Genomic DNA, 7,548 nt, shown 5'->3' with positions numbered 1-7,548 from the left:
CTATTTTTTTTATAAAAGTAAAGATCTGCTTTCATCTTTGGGTTTATGCCATAGCTATTGCAGGAGAAGCTATTGAATGAAAGTTGATTTAGAAAAGATAAACTGAATCTGTACAGGCGTTTGCTTTTATTAATTATCTGCTTTATGGAAAATCCAGCCAGGGAGAGGGCTGGCTTCCTTTCATCAGCCAAGTAAAACTGCTAGCATGCCAACAAGAAATATTCAGACATTCATGTCCCACTTTTCACTCCAATAGGGACCCAAAATGGCATACAGAATACAGAAATGTACATATCAAAACTAGCCTACCCTCCAAGATAATTAGCCTACCCTCCAAAATTAGCCTACCCTCTACCCTACCCTCCAAGATATGGGTGGTATGCCTGCTCTCAACCTTTTTGGCCCTGGCCCCAGCCTGGTGGAATGAGCTCCCAGATGAGCTGAGGGCACTGTCGGAGATGTCATAGTTCTGCAGGGCCTGCAACATGGCGCTCTTCTGCTAGGCTTTTGGTCGAGGCTAGAACCGGAAGACTGTCCATTCCCTTCCCCCCGCCACCTGGGACTCTGTGGAGGGTGGGAACCAGGGGGAGGGATTATATTGTCATTGTTGATCTATTATATTGTGTTTTATTCTGTATTCTGGGGTTATATTGTAATAGAGTTTTTAATTTATAATCTGCTGCAAGTCAGTACAGCTGAGAGTGGTGGGATATAAATCTAAAAAATAAATTCAATAAATAAATAGCATAATTTTGCCCCTTTTAGCAATGCAGGACGGCCATCTAGTGGAGAAGATCTCTGGACAAGACCTGTAAAATTGGACCCCCCCCCATCATGCTACAAAAGGAGCTAAAATACAAAGCAAGGGAGATTGCTAAGCAACCATCCTTGTGAGCAACTGTCCCCTATATGCTCCATTGTTCTAAAAGGGTGAAAGGTGAAAGAACTGGGAAGCTGAAAAAGTTCCTTATGCCCAAATTCAAGAGAATCTTAAAGCACCTTAAAGACTAATGGATTTTACCTCCCTTCCCCTAACACACAGGGGTGCAGGCTAAAGGAAAGAAACTGCCTCCAACACTGATGCTGTGCAATGCCAGGTCAATCAATAATAAGACCAACACACTGCAAACCTGCTTTGCAGAACAGAAAATAGACCTGACGTGTATGACGGAAACGTTGGTCAGGGAGGGTGAAACTTCCATCAGTTGCAGGGTGGGGAGGAGGGGTGGCGATTCTAATCCGGGAGGTTTACTTCTTCAGACCCCTTCCCATGCTGTTGATTCCAGGCATAGAATGCACTCCCCTTGAGTGGGATGCAACCGAGAACTTGGCCATCTGGGTGGTGTACCATGCCCTCAATGCACCACTGGATGACCTGCCAGCGGTTTTTCTTAAAGTGGTACCACATTACTACAAATCAAACAGGGCAGATCCTGGTTATTATTTAAACCCTTGGGTGACAAACTATCCAATAAAAATATGAGTTGCATTTCACATTGCAATAGACATAGATGTCAGTTTTGTCCAGTCTATGATCGGACAGATGTTCCAGACCACAAAAACGAAAGTGAGCCAATGAATGTCCCTTTTCCTTATAGTGTATCACCATCGGAGCATCACCATCTCATTTTTAATCCTGGAAACATGTTCTAATATTCTAACTTTTAAAGGGCAGTTGATCTTACCAATATATAAAAGATTACATTCACATTTTATGTATATCTTTAACCACTCCTGCGGAGCGGAATAAATAAAAGAGTTTGCCCTAAGGGGGAGGAGAAAGGGTGGGCTCTGTCTGGGATAAAAACTCAGAGTGTCACTCCAGGGCCAAGCAGCCAATGGGTAGCTGCAAAGCAAGGCTCCCCATTGGCTGCTTGGCCCAGCCTCGCCTTGCCCAGCCGGGGACTCATCGCACACAAGGAGAAGCAGCCTCCCCCAACGGTGAGTGCTCCCGCTGGCTTCTCCTCGCCATCGCAAAAGGAGCAGGGACGCCGTGTCACAGACGTGCGTCCCTGCTCCTTTCCCACCAGGGGTCCCCTCCCAATGGCCATCGCGCACCGCCGCCACTTCCCTGCGCCCACAGACACACATACAGCCTCACCAGCCAAACCCCCCTGGCCGTCCCCCCGATCGTCCCGCCGCCGCTTCCCCGTGCCCACAGACACACACACACACAGCCACCCACCCACCGCGCTCTTCCACCCCTTCCCCCACCCCACACATCCACGCACACACTCCTCTCTACCCCCTCTTCCCTCGCCACCTCGCCCTCCCGATTCATCCCCTCCCGATTCCCCCCACCCTTCACACACACCCATTCCCTCCCCTTTCACCTACCTCTCTGCCTGCCTTCATTTCTTCCTTCTTACTTCCTGACTTCCTTTATTTCTCCATCTCTTTCCTGTCTCTCTGTCTCTCCCTCTCACTTGCTTCCTGTCTTTCTCCTTTACTTACTTTCTTTCTCCTTTCTACCCATCCCTTCAACCACACCTTGCCCTTTTTTCTCCCTCCCATACCTCCTTTCCTCTTCTTCCTTTCTTTCCTACAGTCTGCCTCCCCATCCGCTAGCGCCCGCTGTATTTCTTCTACGGCGGGCTTAATTTCTAGTACTAGAATAAAAGTGCGATCAGAGGAGGCGAGGGAGGAAAATAGCAAAGAGAGAGGGAGGTAGAAAGGAAGACAGTGATTAAGATAGAAAGAGCTTGGCTTTGGGGAAAGTAAGGGGAGTAGTTGTCCAGTCTGCAAGGGCATGATGTTGAATATGTGTGTTGTTGGGGGGGGGGGGGTTGTGGTGGCATGGTGACAAATGTGGGCATGGGTGTAGAGATACGGGTGTCAAGAACCTGTGGTTTGGAATGTTAGTTGAGTGTGGGAGAGGACTGACCTTTCGGAATTGTGGCATAGTGGTTACAGATGAGCTTTCAAGAGCCATGTCTTCAGATATGTGAAGGGAAAATCAGACTGAAGACTCTTCTTAGGGGGAGATTACATGGCAACCAATTCCTCCCAGGTGTGTGGCCCTACTCCTTCTGTCTCCATTTTTTTACTGTTGATATAATGTTATGTGTTGTTTACTACCAAAAGGAGTCACAAAGTGTTTACAAACACCTTTTCCCATCATCTTCCCACAGTAGACAACCTGTGAGGGATGTGGGACTGAGAGGTCTGAGAGAACTGGAAATGTGAAGTGTGACTTTTACTCAACTTTCATCACATCCACAACTTCACACCCAGCACAATTATTCAGGGTAGTTCAATCACCACCCTCAAAGAAGGGTGCCAAAACATATACAAATTGGACATCAGCTGTGAGGCATTTGCAAACCATTTTGCAGAAAGTCTCGACACTGTGCAACGACCTTCCAACAGCTTTAGAAACAGAAAGGGAAGTAGAGGCCCTTTGGCCGCCTTTGGTAAAGGTAAAGGAAAAGGTATCCCCTGTGCAAGCACCGAGTCATGTCTGACCCTTGGGGTGACGCCCTGTAGGGTTTTCATTGCAGACTCAATACGGGGTGGTTTGCCAGTGCCTTCCCATTACCGTTTAGCCCCCAGCAAGCTGGGTACTCATTTTGCCAACCTCGGAAGGATGGAAGGCTGAGTCAACCTTGAGCCGGCTGCTGGGATTGAACTCCCAGCCTCATGGGCAAAGCTTTCAGATGACTGCCTTACCACTCTGCGCCACAAGAGGCTTTGGCTGCCTTTGGAGGGTACACTAACTCAGTGGTCCGCAACCTTCCGGTTGCCGCAGACCGCTGCTCCGGAGTGGCGGGAGAGGGCGGCCTGGGGCCCCACGCACGCCCGGCAGCCCCAGCGCAAACGTGCATGCGCGGGCTGCCACGCACGTGCGTTTGCGCCCGGCCCAATTATTCAGGGTAGTTAGATCACTCACCGCCCTTGAGGGGCGCCAAAATACTAGACAATTGGCACTCGGCTGCGAGGCATTTGTGAGCCATTTTGCGGAGAAAGTCTTGTCACTCCGTCGTGACCTTCCCGCCACAATTAATGTAGTAAATGAACTGGAGACCTGTTGGCCGCCTTTGGTAGTGAGGTTTGATGGCTTCAGGCGGCTCTCTCTTTCCGCAGTGGACAAGTTGCTGAGCTCGGCCAGGGCGACCACCTGCCCCCTTGATCCCTGCCCTTCCTGGCTCCTCAAGGGAGGCGGCCAGGGGATAAGAGGCCAGCTCAGAGACATCATCAATTCCTCCCTAAGTTCGGGGGAGTTTCCTGAGTGGCTAAAGGGGGCAGTGGTTCGCCCTCTCCTAAAAAAAATCAACGCTGGACCCGCAGGACCCTGCCAATTACCGCCCAGTATCGCATCTGGCGTTCCTGGGCAAGGTGGTGGAGCGGGCTGTGGCCGACCAGCTCTCGGCATTCTTGGAGGAAACTTTGGCACTCGATTCATATCAGTCGGGCTTCTGTCCTGGCCACGGGGTGGAGACGGTGTTGGTCACCCTTTTGGATGATCTCCGTCGCCAGCTGGACAGAGGTGGGTCGGCCGTGTTGGTCCTTTTGGACCTATCGGCGGCCTTTGACATCGTGGATCACGACCTTCTGATCCATCGCCTTGCCGGCACGGGGATACGGAGCACAGCCTTGCGCTGGATACGCTCCTTTCTCCAGAACCGGACCCAGAGGGTTGCAGTGGGGGAAGAGTTCTCGCGTCCCTACAGACTCCCCTGTGGGGTACCGCAGGGCTCAGTCCTCTCCCCCACGTTATTCAACATCTTTATGTGCCCTCTGGCCCAACTGGTACGGAGTTTTGGGCTGGGTGCCACCAGTACGCTGATGACACCCAGCTCTATCTCCTCATGGATGGCCGCCCGGACACCCCCCCGGAACCATTCGCCAGATGTTTGGAAGCAGTGACTGAATGGTTCGAGCAGAGTCGCCTGAAACTCAACCCCTCCAAGACGGAGGTTCTGTGGCTGGGAGGCAGAGGGCAGGACCAGGCAGCGCGCTTACCCACCCTGGCAGGAGCGCAGCTTACTTTCACACCCCAGGCCAGGAATTTGGGGGTGACCATCGATACCTCCCTGACTATGGAGGCTCAGGTCAAGAGAGTAGCGGGCCAGGCGTTTTTCTATCTTCGCCAGGCCCGACTACTAGCGCCCTACCTGTCCCCTGACCACTTGGCTACAGTGATCCATGCGGCAGTCACCTCCAGAATAGATTTCTGTAACTCGCTCTACGCCGGCCTACCCTTGTCTCTTATCCGGAAACTCCAGCTGGTGCAAAACGCAGCTGCTCGGGTCCTCACTGGTACACCTTGGAGGGCCCACATCCAGCCAGTGCTGAGGCAGCTGCATTGGTTGCCAATTGCTGCCCGGATCAGGTTCAAGGTTCTGGTTTTGACCTTTAAGGCTATACGCGGGTTGGGACCCACATACCTGAGGGACCGCCTACCGCCCTATATCCCCCGCAGGGCTTTACGCTCAGCGGGGGAGAATCTCCTGATCGTTCCTGGCCCTAGAGAAACGCGCCTGGCCTCGACCAGAGCCAGGGCCTTTTCGGTCCTGGCCCCTACCTGGTGGAATGAGCTCCCGGGTGAGCTGCGGGCCCTGCGGGACTTACCAGCTTTCCGCAGGGCCTGCAAGACGGAGCTCTTCCGCCAGGTTTTTGGTTGAGGCCGGGGTCAGCGAATGAGTGCCAACATTCCCCCCCCCCCAGACCTAGCATCTCCTCCCCACCCTCCCTGCCGCTCTGTTAGCAGGGGTGGGAATAATAAGTGCTGCCATGTTGGGATTGTTTTGAAGTCTTTTAATGGGTATTTTAATGGGGATAGGACTGTTGTGACCCACCACGAGCCTACGTGGAGTGGTGGGAAATAAATCTAATTAATAATAATAATAATAATAATAATAATAATAATAATAATAATAATAATAATAATAATAATAATAATAATAATAGACCAAAGTGGACAAGATACTGACTTCAGCAAGGGCTACCACTTGCCCTCTAGATCCCCTGCCCCTCATGGCTCATCAAAAGGGCACACGCAAGTTAGGGTTCCCCCTCCGTGAGATAAGCAACCTCAACTGCAGACGTCCCAGAGGGGCTGAAGGAGGCAGTGGTCTGGCCTTTGCTGAAGAAACCATCCCTGGATCCTCAGGAACCCGCCAACTACCACCCTTTTTCGTACTTAGCATTTCTAGGGAAGGCGGTAAAAAGAGCAGCTGTGGACCAATTGACAGAATTCCTGGAAGAAGCTTTGGTCTTAGACCCAACCCAGCTTGGATTCCGGCCCAGCCATGGGGTTGAGACAGCACAGGTTGCCCTGATGGACAACCTCCACCATCAGCAGGATTGAAGCTGGTCAGTGCTGCTAATATTACTCGATCTCACGGCAGTGTTTCACACAGAGGATTGTGAGCTACTAGCTCACTGCCTCGCTAACACCAGGATCTGAGGGGCAGCCCTTAAGTGGCTCATCTCTTTCCTCTGGGGTTGCAGAGGGTAGCAATACGAAAAAACCAATCACGCTGCTGGTAACTCCACTATGGGGTGCTACAAGTAACAGCTCTCTTCCCAGTCCTATTTAATATCTTTATGCACCCTCTAGCCCAGCTGATAAGGTGGTTTGGACTGGGATGTCATTAATATGTTGATGACACCCAGCTCTTCCTCATGATGGATGGCCATCCTGACTCACCCTTAAATGTCTGGAAGCAGTGATGAGCTGGCTCAATTAAAGCTGTCTGAAGCTTAATCATGCAAAGATGGAGGTCCCGTGGTTTGCTAGGAAGGGGCCAGGCAAGGAAGCATAACTGCCCAACCTGGATGGGTTGCAACTGCAAGTTGTATGCTCAGCCAGGAAGCTGGGCATGATCTTTGATTCCTCCCTTTCCATGGAGGAACAGATCGCAAAAGTAGGCCAGTTGGCCTTCTTCTACCTACACCAAGCAAAACTATTCATGTCCGACCTGGCCCCAGAACATCTAGCCACAGTGATCCAGGCATCAGTCCCCTCTAGGCTGGATTTCTGCTACTCGCTCTAGGAAGGCCTGCCCTTATCCCTGACCCGGAAGCTCCAACTGGTGCAGAATGTGGCAGGCAGGGTTCTTATGGGATCAGCTTGGAGGGCCCATATTCGGCCCACACTCCAACAGCTGAACTGGCTACCAGTTAACTACCAGATCAGGCTTCCAACACCAATAAACTGGTGATACCTGGCTCCAGGGAAGATTGTCTGTCAACAACTAGAGCCAGAGCTTTCTCAGTTTTGGCCCCCACCTGGTGGAATGAGTTCCCAGAGTACATCAGGGCCCTGCTGGAACTAAAACAGTTCTGCAGGGCCTGCAAAAAGGAGCTCTTCCGCCAGGCATTCAGCCAAGACAAGTGAATAAGCTGCTAATTACCAACCAGAAGCCCCAAACTGCATTAACAGAACTACAGTGCAGGCAGACCAAACTGTTGTTATTGAATACTGTTATTATACTGTTGCTGTTAAGTACCGTTGTTCTATTACACTGTTTGATAAAAGTTCACACTTAAATAATTTTGTATATTGAACTAGGTGCCAAGCCCATTGCATTCAGGAATACAATG

The sequence above is a fragment of the Paroedura picta genome, chromosome 4 (genome assembly GCF_049243985.1).
Source record: "Paroedura picta isolate Pp20150507F chromosome 4, Ppicta_v3.0, whole genome shotgun sequence".
NCBI classification, from domain to species: Eukaryota; Metazoa; Chordata; class Lepidosauria; order Squamata; family Gekkonidae; genus Paroedura; species Paroedura picta.
Note: the sequence above shows the minus strand (reverse complement) of the source record.